This window comes from Phaenicophaeus curvirostris, chromosome Z (genome assembly GCF_032191515.1).
Source record: "Phaenicophaeus curvirostris isolate KB17595 chromosome Z, BPBGC_Pcur_1.0, whole genome shotgun sequence".
Classification (NCBI taxonomy): Eukaryota; Metazoa; Chordata; class Aves; order Cuculiformes; family Cuculidae; genus Phaenicophaeus; species Phaenicophaeus curvirostris.
In genome coordinates, this window is record NC_091431.1 from 25,390,325 (window position 1) to 25,407,323 (window position 16,999).

Here is a 16,999-nt window from a genome sequence, read left to right on the forward strand (position 1 = left end):
TCCACAACCTCCTTTCAGGTAGTTGTAGAGAGCAATCAAGTCTCCCCTCAGCCTCCTCTTCTCAAGGCTAAACACCCCCAGCTCTCTCAGCCATTCCTCGTAAGACCTGTTCTCCAGCCCCCTCAGCAGCTTTGTTGCTCTTCTCTGGACTCGCTCTAGAGCCTCAACATCCCTCAACATCCTTCTTGTGGTGAGAGGCCCAGAACCGAACACAGTATTCGAGGTGCGGTCTCACCAGTGCCAAGTACAGAGGGAGAATAACCTCTCTGGACCTGCTGGTCACACCGTTTCTGATCCAAGCCAAGATGCCTTTGGCCTTCTTGGCCACCTGGGCACACTGCTGGCTCATGTTCAGTCGGCTGTCAACCAACACCCCCAGGTCCTTCTCCTCTGGGCAGCTTTCTAGACAGACTTCTCCTAGTTTAGCCTCTTCAGATCCCTTTGCAGAGCCTCCCTACCCTCCAGCAGATCAACACTTCCACCCAGCTTAGTGTCATCCACGAACTTGCTAAGGGTGCCCTCAATGCCTTTATCCAGGTCATTGATAAAGACATTGAACAGGGCTGGACCCAGCACTGGGCCCTGGGGAACCCCACTTTTAACTGGTCTCCAGCTGGATTTCACACCATTTCCCACCACTCTCTGGGCCCGGCCACCCAACCAGTTTTCCACCCAGGAGAGTGTGTGTCTGTCCAGGCTGGAGGCTGACAGTTTCCGAAGCAGAATGCTGTGAGAAACTGTGTCAAAGGCTTTACTGAAGTCCAGGGAGATACATCCACAGCCTTTCCCTCATCCAGCAGCCGAGTCACTTTGTCATAGAAGGCGATCAGGTTAGTTTGGCAAGACCTGCCTTTTGTGAACCCATCTTGACTGGGCCTGATCACCCGGTTCTCTTGCATGTGCTTCATGACAGCACCCAAGATCACCTGCTCCATGACTTTCCCTGGCACTGAGGTCAGACTGACAGGCCTGTAGTTCCCTGGATCCTCCCTGCGACCCTTCTTGTAGATGGGCACAACATCAGCCAGCCTCCAGTCCAATGGGACTTCCCCAGTCTTCCAGGACTGCTGGAAGATGATGGAAAGGGGTTTGGCCATCCCATCCACCAGCTCCCTCAATACTCTTGGATGGATCCCATCTGGCCCCATAGACTTGTGGGTGTCTAGTCGGGCTAGCAAGGCTCTGATCACCTCCTCTTGGATCATGGGAGCCTCATTCTGCTCCTCTAACTCCTGGGTGTGTACACAGAGGGAACAACTTTCCTTACTATTAAAGAATGAGGCAAAGAAGGCATTAAGTACCTCAGCCTTGCCCTCATTCTTTGTCACATTTGTTCCACTCGCATCCAATAGGGACTGAATATTCTCCCTAGTCCTCCTTTTATTGTTGATGTATTTATAGAAAGATTTTTTGTTATCTTTCACTGACTTGGCCAATGTGAGCTCTAGCTGGGCTTTAGCCCTCCTGATTTTTCCTGTGCATAATCTCACTTCCTTCCTGTAGTCCACCCAAGATGCCTGTCCCTTCTTCCAAGTCTCATAGACATTCCTCTTCTTTTTGATGTCCCTCAAGATCTGTCTGTTCAACCAAGCTGGTTTTTCCCCCGCAACGGGCTCCTTTTCTGAAACATCAGGATGGCTTGCTCCTGAGCTGCTAGGATTTCCTTCTTGAAGAGCTCCCAGCCCTCGTGGGCTCCCTTGCCTTTAAGGACTGTCTCCCATGGGACTTTGACAACCAGCCTTCTGAACAGTCCAGAGTCTGCCCTCTGGAAGTTTAATGTGATTGTTCTGCTAATCTTCCTCCCTACCTCACCTAGAACTAAAAATTCTGCCATCTCATGATGCCCTGCCCTACAGAAAAACAAATATATAGCTTCTAACTAAATACCATAGCTTGTTATATTTCCAATGACCCTGATTTACACAGCTGTAAAGACTGGTTCAAGTTTCTGTAGTCAGGGTTTGGTCAGACGTTAGAATAATGTAACACATAGGAAGTATAACTTTACAAACCTGTTTGAGTGAGACTGCGTAAAGCCTTCAGGGAGCTTCCTCCACTCTTTGCTTTTGGGTGGAGAACAAAAGCTTACACCTACATGGCTTATCACCATCAGGTAGCAAAGGAAAAAACCCAAAAAAGCAAAAAAAACCCCAACCCAAATAGTCTTGCAGCACTCAAATTGCCACCATAAGAATTATCCGCTTTTTGTTTCTACAGCTTCCTGATGTAGGAGTTGAGACATTGACAGGAAAAGAGATGCTAGACTTTGAAGAGTTCAGAAAGTCTCTGCCACTTCTGCACAAAGGATAGCAATGCTACTTTGCTTGCCAAGTGACCCATGTCTCTATAAGATGGACTTTTTGGAACAGAATCATGAGACATAGTTTTAGATCCTTTACTTCTAAAGTATGTATGAACAACAGGTTTTATTTCTATGCTTGGAGGTAAATTGCTGTAAATTGTTGGTCTCTGCATTCTTTTTGGTCTTCATGCTTTTTTGGGTCTCATCTCTATTTCTTCCCTTGATACTGTGTGGTGGCCACTAGGAAATATGTACCCACCATGACAAGATCCCTTCAGAGCCTCCGTATTAAATTGTATTCTGCTGGATTGCCATGTTGTTTTCTAAATAATGATCATAGTAGTGGAATTTAGAAAGATATGTACTTTATTATAGAGAAAGTTATATATAAGCCATTGCTCCTGGTTCTGCCACCTGCTTTGTCATGACAGTAATTAAGGCATTTCCGCACTTGCTTTCTTCTCTTCACCAGTGGCTACCATTCCCATTTAGAAGAGGTATTGGTAAGTATTACGTTCCATCCCTCCCCTAAAAGATTAGGTTATTTCATGGGGATTACTTGTACCAACAGAAGCAGTGATGGAAAGTATAATGCTAGCAGCGCTATTTCTGTCATTAAGTTTGTGTAGGAAACAGCCAGCAAAAGCCTATCTGGAGCAGCAGTGAGGAATATATGATGTGTGGCACAAAGATGTCATCCCACTGCTGTATCTTGGAAAAGGAAGCAGCACAACAGTTGAAACACGCTGTGTAGGGACTCTGCTATATTTTGCTTTCTTATGGCATGCTAAGCCCAACTCCTGAAGTCAGTCCACGGTCCTTTGCATAGCCACGGTCTGCCATAGGTCCAACAATAAACTGCGTATAATCACCTTTCATGAGCTGGCTGTCCTGCAGCACGGAAAAGCACAGCTGGTCCAAAATAGTACGGAAGCTCATCAGATCTGCATGCCAGCCACTGCGCTGTCCTGAATAGCTCTTTGTGGCCACCCATTTTAGAAGTGCAGTCAGAGCTGGCCATGATCCAACATCCATAGGCCTTTATTGACTTGAAGGCTCTAAAAATAACACATATGAAGTAACACACTCACAACAAGAATGTGACAGCCCGCTGGAGCATAGCTCAGCATAGTCTGTCTCTCTTGATGCCTGAGGAGCAGTATGTGGGGAGTAATTGCATAGATCATTTCTCTTCCCTGATTGTATGAACATAATTTTTAAGAGTCTGGGATCAGCTGCAAGTGCAAGCAATTACAGGCATGAGACGCATTTTCCTAAGCTATTGCTGCCAACACAGTTGTGCCTGCCCAGGCATAGGAGACATAGGAAGAGTGCAAAAAAGACTTTTTATTGGCAATGGCTGCTAAGCAGGGATGTAGACCTACTGTCAGGCATGATCTGTGTGCCACTTACTCTACTAATATTATTCTCCCATCTCACAAAGGAAGAACTTCTCAAAATCTTCCCTTACAACAAAACAACTTTAACAGGAAAATATACCACCTCAATCACCCCCTAAACATTAAAGAGAGCAAGGATTTCCTAGCTAAACCCATAATACTTTCTTATGTCTGCTTTCTGAGTGGTTGTCATTTCAGGCAGGAAAGAGAATCCAGTCTGTTTTGAGGTGTCTCCATTGAGATTTAATCGTCTCCCTTCTCTATACCATAGACAGGCCCATGAAGCAATTGGAAGGGGAGCCTTGCATCTGTCATTTTGCAAATCTCAGTGTATCTCCTGCGATTTATGTCACATATCCAAACCTGCCATGCTTCGGGCTCTAGCGCCTTTTTCAAAAATCTGTAGCCTCTTTCTCTATTCTTTGCAGTGCCTCTAAAAACCTCACAGACAGGGCTCTGCATCTACATTACCTTGAAGTTATAACGGTTAGTTATGACAATCATTTACATGTAGCCATGTTCGTGCTACTCTGGTAATACATGGGGACTTGTGCCATCTCGAGAAGCACAGATTTTACATGCCTTGGGGCAGTGCATGATTTACAACGCATAATAAAAGAGACGAAAGACAATAGCCCTTGATATTTTTTCCAGCTATGATCCTCAGAAAGCAGACTCTATATTTAAGTTTCCATGCATGTGCATTGTTCCTTATAGTGGCTCTAATGCTTTTTAGCTAGTGAGGTCAGTAGTAGCCCAGTGCGCGTATATGCATATGAATATAATACAACAGAAATGTTAAGCTACAGTGTCATGCAAAACAAAACAAACTTTGTAACAAGCTAAGACTAATAAGACAGGAATATTTACTTGTACACTGCAAAAACAGCAACAAAAAGGATATTACCTTGTCAAAGCTTTTGAAACTTTATTTAATACTGTCTTGTTCATGCTCACAGCTTGAGTCGCCCAGTGCCTGTTTCTGAGGGCTTGGGGAAATCCAGTGAAATTCGCACTGAAATTTCTACATGGGTGTGTTAATGCAACAGAATGCTGTCACTGTTTAGCATTACTTAAAAAACTAGGAATCACACAAACAATGGGAATTTGTTACATGTTAGAACAAATTGCTGCACATCGAAAGTCATTAGATAGCGTAGACAATCTGCAAAAGGCAAACAGTTAACTCCACTGCATAATAGAAGGCAACTTTGATGCCTTGTGCCACCACTGCATGTTACTCTTAAGACGTAATGACAAAGCAAGATTTTGGTGAGGATTATGGAGCTCTGCTGGGGGAGGACCACTTCTTTCCAGTGCGGGCAGGATGCAGTGAGCCAGCTCCAGCTCCCTACATGGAACAAAGCACTTCAGAATTAAACTTCCAACATCATAACCATCACTAGAAGTTAGATTCTTACATCTTTTAATAAAGGTAACTATGTATGAGGGGCAGTAGCTCCGTTTACCCATCAAAAGTTGTAGCAGACACTGAAAGCTTGGAAAAACAGACTGTATTTCTCCTACATAGCTTTCAGTTACTCCTTGTCAGCAATGATGTTAGAATACTTCATATAAAAGTCTGCACTGTAAAAGCTACTACAGCAACAAAAACATGGATACCAAACACAGGTTAGAGTGCCTTTCTCATTCTTATTTGTTTACCCTCCATGGACTTCTCCAAAGACTCTTAAGCAATTTTACTCATTTTAGGTTTTCAGTGATTTTAAACACTGTAAGTAAAGACAACCTAAGTAAAGACAATCCTGGACATTATGCAATCTTTTTTAAGTACTAGGACATCTGTCTTTCCTGCAAATTAGAGGCAGTGAATTATTGTAATAGTGCTGTAACTGAAACAAAAGCACTAGTTCTCTTTTTGTTATATAGGCACTTGCTCTGAGATCTATACAAGGTCTATTTTGTGTTAAGTATTTGACTCCAGCAGTATGAATTCATCTAAACAGAGCTAAGATTCACATTTTGAGCATGCTTCTATGTGCAGAAGGGATCAGAGGTGTAGATACAGTCCCCCACAGCTTTCTTCTCTCTAAACTGGAGAAATACTAGTTTGTTGGGTGAGCTGTTCAGTGGATAAGGGATTGATTGGGTTGTCACATCCAAAGGGTAGCAATCAACAACTCAATGTCCAAATGGAGATCAGCAATGAGTGGTGTCCTTCAGGGGTCCGTACTGGGACCAATGCTGTTTAGTATTTTCATCAATGATGTAGACAGTGAAATCAAGTGCACCCTTAGCAGGTTTACAGATGACACCAAGCTGAGGGGTGCAGTTGACATTCCTGAAGGACGTAACGTCATCCAGAGGGGCCTGGACGAGCTGCAGAAGTGGGCCCACATGAAACTCATGAGGTTCAACAAGTCCAAGTACCAGGTTCCACATCTGGGTCGGGGCAATCCTCAGTTTCGAAGCAGGCTGGGGGATGATGTGACGGAGAGCAGCTCTGCGGAGAAAGCCATGGGGGTACTAATGGGCAAAAAGCTGGACGCGAGCCAACAATGTGTGCTTGCAGCCCAGAAAGGCAGCTGCATCCTGGGTTGCATCAAAAGAAGCGTGGCCAGCATGTTGTCATGCCCCACTTAAAGTGAGCTCTTTGGAGTCACCAGCACAGGATCAGAGTGACACAAATCTCTCAGGAGTAGGGTATAAACAATATCTTACTAAGAAAGGTGCACGCCCTGAAAAACTGGGTACAATCAATCATGACCTGTAAGCAATGAAGCACTGACAAGAAACTGCAAAGGTCAATGTTACCGTGGCTTGGAAACACTGATAACACCACGTAACAGTTTGCTTAACAAAACTGAAAACCATAAAAGAACCAAAAATACTACGTCCTGATGCAGTTGTGCTTGTTACAAGGGAAAAAAAAAATAAAAGAGAAAGAAGAAAGAGGCAAAGGAGATAGTTTATGAGAGGGATAGTTTGTATGAGAGATAGAAAAGATGAAAGGCAATCACCACCTTCAAAGTTCTGCATGTTGTAGCACTTGTTGTCTCTGTCCTGTGGGTCCAAGAAGTTGGTGGGTGTCCACATGGTCCCAAATGTGTGCATGGTTTTTTTTAAACTCTTTGTCCCCACCTCTCACCTGGGTCAGGTGGCAGATCAGGTAAGAGGTTGAGACATGCCCTCCAGCATCATCTACTCCTGTAACCACCCACAGGGGGTGGGGGTCACATTTCAGAATTACTGGCTGTGAGACATTTTAACCTACACCATGCTGGGTCCATACGTGGGTCGAGGGAGTTGATCCTGTCACTCTACTTTGTTCTTGTGAGATCTCACGTGGAGTACTGTATTCAGCTCTGGAGCCCTCAGAATAGGAGCTGTTGGAGTGGGTCCAGAGGAGGGTCACAAAAATGATCCATGAGCTGGAGCACCTCACCTGTGAGGAGAGGCTGAGAGAAGTGGGGTTGTTCAGCCTGGAGAAGAGAAGGCTGTGGGGAGACCTTGTAACAACCTTCCAGTACCTAAACGGGGGCTGTATAAGACATAGGGATGGACTGTATAGCAAGGCATGTTGTGAAAGGAGAAGGAATAATAGTTTTAAAGTAAGGGAGAGTAGATTTAGACTGGATATAAAGAGGATATTTTTTACAATGAGGGTAGTGAAACACTGGAACAAGTTGCCCAGGAAGCAGTGGAAGCCGAATCCCCGGAAACATTCAAGGTCCTTTTTTAAAGGAGCCGTTCCTACAACAAACTCATATTATCTTTCATTTAGAAACCTGCACGCTGTTTTTCAGAGACAGTGCTTTCTCCCAACAGTATGCATGTCAGGATTCAAGCTACGTGTCCTTTCAAATTAAAATTCTAAAGAGGGGATGACTATTATCAGAAAATAGCCAGTATGCTCACTGAATAGTTGTCTTATTTCAGAAGAAATCCCTTTCATGCTTTATGGTCCTAATCCAAAGTTCACTGAAGCCTGGAGGTCTTCACTAACTTTAATGGCTTTCAGATCAGACCATTTAAAACAAACCCCACAAAGTAATCCTTCACCACCCTGCCGTCAGCCTCTGGTTGGGGATACAATTAAAGCTGGGCAAGGTAGAACCCATCTGAGGTTTTCAATCAGCTCTTCCCCACACCCCTTATGTACCTGAGAAGAATGCTTTACAGCTTTAGAGTAAATCTGAAATTCTTATCTAGCTCCCACTGAGCAGGATTTCTGAAAGAATTACTAGTGGTGGGTAGCTAGGGCAGTTTTGGCACTCTTTCCTCAGCCATCTTAATAAACACCATCTGGTGCAGCAGCGCTGTACCTATGCTTAGTATTTCACCCTTGAAGAAGTGACTGTTTTCATCTGCTTTGCTTAATAGTCACGTGTGCCTCTGGGGAATAACTTATTTGCATGGTGAAGACAAAAAAAGAACACAGTTGCCAGACAGCTACCAGCAATGGAAACCTCTGACTAGCTTGAAGAGAATGCTTGTGGCTGTGCTGGGCACGTGGAAAGGCGACACCACTGGACTATGTGATGAGCAATGGTAACCATTAGCCAAGGCAAGCCAAAGATTTTCCTAACACTGGGAGACAGGGTTGTGGGTCTGGCAACGTGTTCTCCTTTGCAACTCGAGGCCAGGTAGTCCTGTCACAACACAGGAGAGTTTGATAGTTCAAGCAGAACAGAAGAGGAGGGGAGAGTACAACTGAGAAATTCTCTCCTGAAATGAAACAAACTGAAAGAGGGACTGTTCCCTGGGCATTTGGAAGCAATCACTGCTACATGACTGGCAAGAGTAGACTCTGAGAGAAAAGGTGATTAAAAAAAAACAAAGGAAAGAGGGTACAATGGAGAATAATATAGAAAAAGATTGTTACACAAAAATAAGAAGAGAGGGAAATAAAAAGATAAGAGAGGAGGAAGAACAGGCTTGAGTTCCTTTATCTGAACGGGACAGGACCTGGTCAGCTAAGTGGTCTGATTAACCTGGAACAGGCCTATTTGCAGGAGCACGTCTGACTCAGGGATTTCTCAGGCAGCAGTTAACTGAGCCAAGCTTTCTGGGCTAGGAATTACATTAAACAGAAAAAAGACATACCACTTGTTATATAAACATCAACTTACCATGTTCCAGCAGAGACAAAGAAATACATGTACTTTTTTTTTTTGTCTGAAGGCTTATGTTTTCATCCAGCTGCTCCACATCTGAAGAACAGTAAAACATTTCTGGGAGTCATGTTGTTTTTCTGCATGTACTGCACGAGAATGTTATGCTCCAGGCTAAATTTAAAGTTACTACTACAGTCTGAAGAATAAATTAAAATAATGATGACTTTTTAATTGCCTAAAGCACTTAGAGTTTCATTTGCTTTCTCTGCTGAATTGTAGTCATTCCCATTTGAATTCATGAAGCAGGATAAACAGAGAACATGAGTGAACTCTTAAAAAGCAAAGAGAAGACATAGTGTGTCTCCTGAGCTTTCCCCTTTAGTGTCTTGAAAGGACTGTAATTTGTTTATTTCAAAAAAATTTTGGAATGACACTTTCCTCCTCACAGTGGCTTTATACAATTCCCATTGCAGTCCCCTCAGATCACTTCTGGTACTTCTGACACTGGCAAAAAAGTATGTGTTATGTTAACATGAATGCAATTTTCTCTAAAATAAGGGAGTACACTGTAATAAGGCAGAACACTGACATCTATGTACTGCAATTTAAACTGATGTTCAGGACCCATCTCTTGCAGTGAGGTATCCACACTGATAAATACCTACTTGTTTGTTTGCTTGTTTGTTTTTTATTGAAATAAGCCTTGACTTTCTTCCACTGAGATGAACAGAGGTATTTTTACTGATTACAAAGTCAAGAGGAAAAATAATTCATATGTCATCATCACGGTTTGGTACTCCTATTGCTGGTCTCATTCGCTACGCCAAAAAAATGACTAGATGTCAACACTTAACAGCCACACGCTCTGGCAGATCTGAAAAGACGGGTTTGTACTGATGCTGCCTGTGTTGCACCTGCTATTTGAAGTAAAAAACCCCAGATCTTACTTCAGCTTGATTCATTCTGTTCCTGTGTTAAAACCTCCTTGGTCATCTAGGGATAGATTCTGTCATTGTTGGCCTCTGGGGAAAACCTTAGCAGAGAGAGTATGAGAAACAATTGAAATGAGCTGCTTAAAGTGTCGTTGGCTTCTTGAGGGCCGTAAAGAAGTGGATGCTGTGGCAGTCTTCAGGTGCAGACTCACCTACCCAGAAGTATTGTAACAGTGGAAAACAAACCATCCACCAATCTGTTTCTTGGAGATTTGAAATTGTATTTGATAATCCATAAGCTATTAAAACTGTTCTAATTTTAACCCAGTTATACAGGAAGGCCACTCAGAGCCATTAATTGGTGTTTCTCTTAGCCGAGCCTGTGCACACAGCCTCACACAAACACAAGGAGTAGTATGTGAAAAATAGATAGGAAGGCCTAAAGTACCTTGAAGTCATGAAGGTGGGGAGGAGGGGAAAAGTATAGAAAGTTGCTTTGGCACAGATTTTCCCTTCTACTGTTCGAGTGGCATCAAAGATACTTCGGTGTGGTATTGTCTCCACACAGAATGGTCACATTGCATGCAAAACATTAGCTCTAGCAGATGCATAAAAAAGCCTGTTAATGCGCTTCAGAGCAAATGTAGAGTTAAAAAAAACAAGGTGGCATTCACTTGAGAATCCAGTGCTTTGCTCAAATGAGGAGAAAATTATTTGTATGAATCCAGCTCCCATGGAAGTCCAAGCCAAGTTTCTCACTCAATTCTATCTCAGGAGCAACTAACAGACTTGTAGGAATTAACTTCCTCTGTGCACAAGAGCCAGACATAACACATTATGGATCTGAAAGAGCTCCCAAATGCCTGTAATGGTTTCATGTAGGTTTTTGATATTTCTTGTGGGCTCTTGCAGAAAAATAAATGTTTGGTGTAAAAACACATAGCAAACTGCTTGCTTACATTTGCTTTGACAAACATCTTTTTCCCTGTCCTAGATATTCATTCATCCATTATTCTGACTGTAATATCTCAGTTCTTATATTCAGGACCTGTCTCTGAAATCTCAATTATTTTCCTTCTTTTAATTTTTGTCCTGTTGTTCCTACCTAATGACGTCTGTGCTACTCTGAGACACGCATAAATAATGATCAGTTTGGACTGGTCACTGACAGAATCCTCTAACACAGAAATGGAGGAAGTCTCCGATGCTGGCTGGCACCTTTTCCCTTTCCTGAAACATACCTTGCGTAATATCTCCACTCAAACATTTGTCTTGGACCACACAAACTGGCACATGAAGGAAATTTTTGATCAAAAATACAGAAGAGAGCATGTTTTTGCAATGGATCACAAACATGAGCTTTTTTTGTGCCCTCCAGCAACAGATATTTTTCACTTTGATTCAGACAGCTGTTTGACATCTTAAAATATGAAATTATCTGAGATTCTTATTCCTGTTCTCAGTAACTGAGCATTTTCCTTTGCAACATCTGTTTGTGAACAACTATTACTAACAGACTCATTAGGAAGATGTGTGAGTTGCATGCTGCAGCATCCCAATTGTTAGATCTTGCTGCTGACTGTATGTACAGAAGAGAGAGATGTATGTTTGCTCCTAAAGTGATAGTTACTTTTGCCTTTCATTTTTAATACTTGTGAGGGATGACAGTAGTTCTGATATCTGAACGAATATAGGACATTTTTCACATTAATAGCACAGGACTGTAAATACAAATTCTATGGATGACTACAAAGGTTTCGATTGTTGTTGTTGTTGTTGTTGTTATTATTATTACTATTTTTAAAGGTTAGAAGTTTTGACAAGAGTCGCAGCTTTGTAGCCTTTGATCTTCATACAATACAAACAAATCATCCTTGCCACAAATATTTTACAGTCTAAACATAGTATAAAAATAGGTCATGGGCCAGGTATGGTGATAAAAGCAGAATGACCACATAAGAGATGATGAGCCGTGTTCCTAGCACTCCACAATAATGACAGAACATATTACCTTTGGACTCATTTATAACATTATGCACATCTTTTATAATGTTTATAACAGATCCTAGATGTCAGCTGTTTCATGAAAATAATCTCTAATTTTCCACATCAAGCCTTGATTAATAAAATTGTCCAAAACTGGTTTAAAAGTTTATTTTATCTGGACGGTTGTGTAAGAAAACATGTTTTTCAGTAAATGGCAACTCAGGTTGGCATGAAGACAGATACAGTACTTCTGGTATTGAACATAAATTTTGTATATCTGTGGCTAAATATTTTAACAAATATTTTACCTTAGGTGAAAAAAAAAACCCCTGATTTTCTGCCTTTTTTCACTTTCCTCGCATCTCCTGCATGAAAGACCACTTTCTTGAGTTAGAAGCACAACAGTCTGTGGCGAACTTGCTGTAAACAAGTGAGTGGCTGACTACAAAGGAAGCTTCTTGAGCTGGCAGGGACAGAGGTATCAAGCAGAGCAGACAAAATGTCACAGCCTATGCAGGGCACCAAAGCATCCTCAATGCAAAATTCAGTGCTGACAGATTCCACTAGAGTCTGTTTTCCAGGAAATATTTTTCCGATTCATAATAAACTGCGCACATGCAAAAGCCTCTTTATTGCAACATATGGGTCTAATTATAACACAGAGCTGGTTTAACCAGTTTAAGTACAGCCTGGAAGCACAAATTCCAGTGAGTAGCAGGATAGCAAGCATGTAGATCTAACACAAACAGTTTTGTTTGAAAGTAGCCAAACCTGGAGTTCAAAACCATTTTTCGGAGTCTTTTTATACTGCTTCACAGTTCCACAGTGGGCCACGTCCATCAAATGGCAATGCCAAAGATCCATGTTGCATGTTTAACGGCCTTTGGGTTTAAAGTTGCAAGAGCATTTTAATGTATTTAATTATTTGTAGAAACCAGAAGTTCTTCATGAAAAGAATATTGTGGGAGGCAACTTACAATAACCTTGCAGCAGGTATTTTAGGCTCCCTAAGAAGTGGGCCAATGATTTCTAGTTCTTCTTGACAGGGTAGTTTAAGTAAACTACACTCACTATATAACTATCTATGACTGTTTTCCCACATTTCAGCAAGAGTAGACAGGCTGGAGTAACCAAGTGCTCAGCGCAACATATTAATGGAAACACACCCTCAACAGCTGAAGTCTATGCACTTGTTTCACATATTTGCCACAGGAGCAGCAACCTCAAATCATAGAATCATAGAATCATAGAATCACCAGGTTGGAAGAGACCCACTGGATCATTGAGTCCAACCATTCCTATCAAACACTAAAATAGAGCGGACAAGTACAAAGGAACTTCATAAAACCAGTTAAGCCAGTTCATATTTGATTGAATGTTGGTTCATAGTCCGAACAGTAAAGGCAGAAATTCAGAAGATGTATCTCAAGGACAATCAATGTGATTTCTCTTTTCAAGGAAGTTTCCAAACAGGAGTTTTACATGATAATTTTTATATCCAAATATCAGATTTTTTATTCACTTATTTGGGGGAGGAATTCTTTATGTTTCCTGAGAAATAAACATTGACTCAACACTTCAGCTAGGTCTCACTTGCAAATTGGAGGACTGCACTCTGCAAATCTCTTGTGAAAATGAAGATTGAGAGGCAGGACTGGTTCCTGTGTGCTTCACAAGATCCCACATTACACTCATTACCACCTTTCCCTTTCTCCTTATTTGAATACTTGCTTGCATTAAAGCTTCCTACATGAAGGAAATAATATAATTAAGAGCAAAGCAATGTAATTTAAGCAGTTTCGCTATCTAGTATTTAATCAGAAGGACTACTGCAATGAGGAATGAAAGGTCAATGTGAATGACTCACTGTGAAAAAATTAATGATTAAAACATTTGGTTGAAAAGGGGAGTGACTAGCTGCAAATCCTCTGTTTGAACAGCGTTCTGCTAGTTAGGCTATTTCAATTTTTTGAAGGCTGTCTCGTTTCATGAGCTAGTGGAGGGAACTCATTCCTGCTGTCTGGACTTCAACACAGTAAGCTACTGAAGGTATTTTTCATTAAAATCCTATGTGATAAAATAATTAAGCAAGCAGTAAAAAAGCCAGATAGGTAAGGTGTGGCAGAGAAGCTACCGTTCTGTGAGATTTCTTTGCCCTGCTGGACTGTACCATCCCAGCAAAGAACTCATGTCACCCTAGATTTCAAAGCAACCATCAGTTACAAATCTGCAATAATTTGGAGCTGGACACGTCAGTGAGGAACATTAGCACACTAGGGAGGACAGATGAAAAATACATTGCTTCGATAGCCACAGCAGGTCAGAAAGCTCTGTTCTGCTCCTCTGCTTTGCATTGCATCAGTGATCTGTGTGGAGTGATTGGGCATTTTGCATTTCTGCAGTCATCTGTCTTCTGTTGGGAACAGGTAAAAAGCGCAGAAGAGAACACAAGAAAAAGTTCAATCTAACAGAAGCTTTCATCAGTATAAGCAAAAGTGCTCTAATACTCAGGAAACGTATTAGGAAACTTGGAACACAGACACAGAGAGAGGCAGTTCGCCTTCTGCAACGTGGTGCCCGGAGACATGCTGCCATCCAGTGTTGTCAGGTATCTGTGCCCAAGAGCTGACATTCTGAGCCACGCCTGTGCAGGGGATCAGGGGGTGAAGAGCTTGACTGGGCGCCACTGCTGCCCTGCTGAGACACGGCCACCCACATCACTCCCTGGCTGGTGACCACAAGGACCTTCCTGAAATCCAGCTGTTCATCTTCCCTCTCGTGTCTCTCTTTTAAGAAAGATGCCAGACATTGCATACAAAAAGTGCTATTCAAATGCTGCTCAAACCCAAACCACATGGAACTGCACTAACATGGTGCATTTTTGATCACCGTTTTGGAGCAGTGTATCTTTTAGTCTAGACATAAGGAGGAATTTCTTCACCGTGAGGGGGGTGAGGCACTGGCACGGGTTGCCCAGGGAAGCTGTGGCTGCCCCATCCCTGGAGGTGTTCAAGGCCAGGTTGGATGGGGCCTTAGGCAGCCTGATCTGGTGGGAGGTGTCCTTGCCCATGGCACAGGGGGTGGAATTAGATGATCTTTAAGATTCCTTCCAACCCAAACCATTCTATGATCTCAGGTGTGTTAGAAGTAAAGAACAAAACAGGCCCAGCTGCTCACTGCCTGGCAGATTCCTGTTCGGAGAAATAGCTGTAACTGACAAGAAATAATTTTTCAAACACTCTTTTGAGGGTTCTTTTGAGACAAACACAGAGGTGCACACTCCGCCACACCAGACAACTGTGGAATTCTCTGTCAGAGGAGACTGCAAAATTTTAGCATCATGAAAGTTTTATCTTATAAAGCAGCCAGGCACCCAGTGTAAGCACAATAGCGGTACAATTGGGAGAATTTTTCCACTAGTGAGGGCCCTGATTTAAATAAATGGGGATGATCATAATTACAACTAAAAACCCAAACAACAGAAGCAACCTATGGATTTAACAACAAAAAAAAAAATAATGTTTCAATTTCACAGTCCCACCAAACATATCTCATTTTTTATTTTGGAGTCCAAATTCATTTCGTCCCATCACCAGGATGAATTGCATATCGGACTGTTCAGTGTTTTCCTGAGCAAGTTGCTCTTCTTGACCTTTCAAGAAGAGCTATGAAAAGGGGTGGATCTGGAGCACAGACTTGCTGGTTCAAGCAAGGCTTTTTTTACAAGTTCTCAGACTTCCAACAGAAAGGTAACTGCTGCACTGCCAGGCTCCAGACTGTCTGAAGGATACCCCTCTCTCTCCAGCATCATGAATACATAACTGTATCAATAATCTCTAACTTTTATCCAAAATTCATCCTCTATAATCTGAATCTTCACTTAACAGGAAAAGGAAACTTAGCTTTAGAGGTGGAATGCCTGTATCCACAAGACAACCCAAAATGTGTCATCAACATGCACACCACGGGGTATTGATCCCATCACACCACGCTGAAGTTTAGCGGCTGGGACTCTTCCCCTCACACTGCCTCACTGATTAAAAACCTTTTATGTGAACAGTAACTTTGATCAAAATAATTATCCTGCATTAAAACATACCACAGTGACTTTTTAGCATGTGGAAGCCTCCAAAAAAACTTCTTGCCTGTTAGAATTTTTACCCTGAGAATGGCAAGATGTGAGGTTTAATACAAGTCTATGCATTAGCAGCCCACCCTTCCGGTGTGTGTAAATACCTTCCTGTACAGAGTTAATATATTTTTTTACCATGTTTCTATGCCAGTGAAATGCCATTAATATTTGGAAGTGTTTACTATTTCTTAGAAATATTAACTTAGGTAACAGTAACATTGTACCTACTTTGTAATCCCAGCATATAAACCTCTTTTCCTCCTGCCCTAAGATTTGTTTATTATTGTAAATAGACTCATTCAGGATAGGAAAATTTCGTATTTACCAATAATCAATATTTATTACTATAATTGAGAACTCTACATACAATATTGCACAAAATTATAATGAACCAATCAACAAAACTACGTTCCTATGCAACTATAAACAGCAGTGTAACATAAGTTTAACACATTGTGCCTAAGGTGTCTTCATAAATTGAAATATTGAGGATTATTTCATGTTAGTATGAAAATGCAAACTTTCATCCAAGGCATAGTCACAAAACACATGTAAAGGATTCCTATGCTTGCCACAGGTCTAAAAAACCCCAAACCGATTCCCCTATCCCCAAACACACCAAAACAAGTTAAATGAGTAAGTACTAGCACTTTAACAATCATGACTGCTACCACATTCAAAGTCTTCGCCTCTTGCAAGAAGCAGAGAAACACTGTCTGAAGAAATGCCCTTAGCTTCGAGTTCTAGACATATTAATACAGATACATCACATTAATTGCATTTTTTTGCTTGTTTGGCAAGACTTAAATAGTTATGGCACTATAAATGCACCCAGCCAGTGTATTATCAGCGATTCTTGAATTACAATAAAAAGTAACTGCATACAACACTTGACTGTTGAAGGAACTAGGGTTATTACATCAAAAGGTGATACAGTATACAACCACAATTGAAGATTTTAGTATTAAGCTATAGGTGTGAAAAATTTACTTTCTGTTCCTGTCCGCTACAGAAAACAGATCTGGATTTATTTTTTTTTTCCATTTGGGAAAAGATGCAGAGTGAAGAATAAAAACGTAGCTGCAACCCAATGTCTTCAGCACATCACTACTTCAAAATTGTTCACAGACATGTGGGTGCAACTGTCCAGATCAATGCGACCTCTGAAT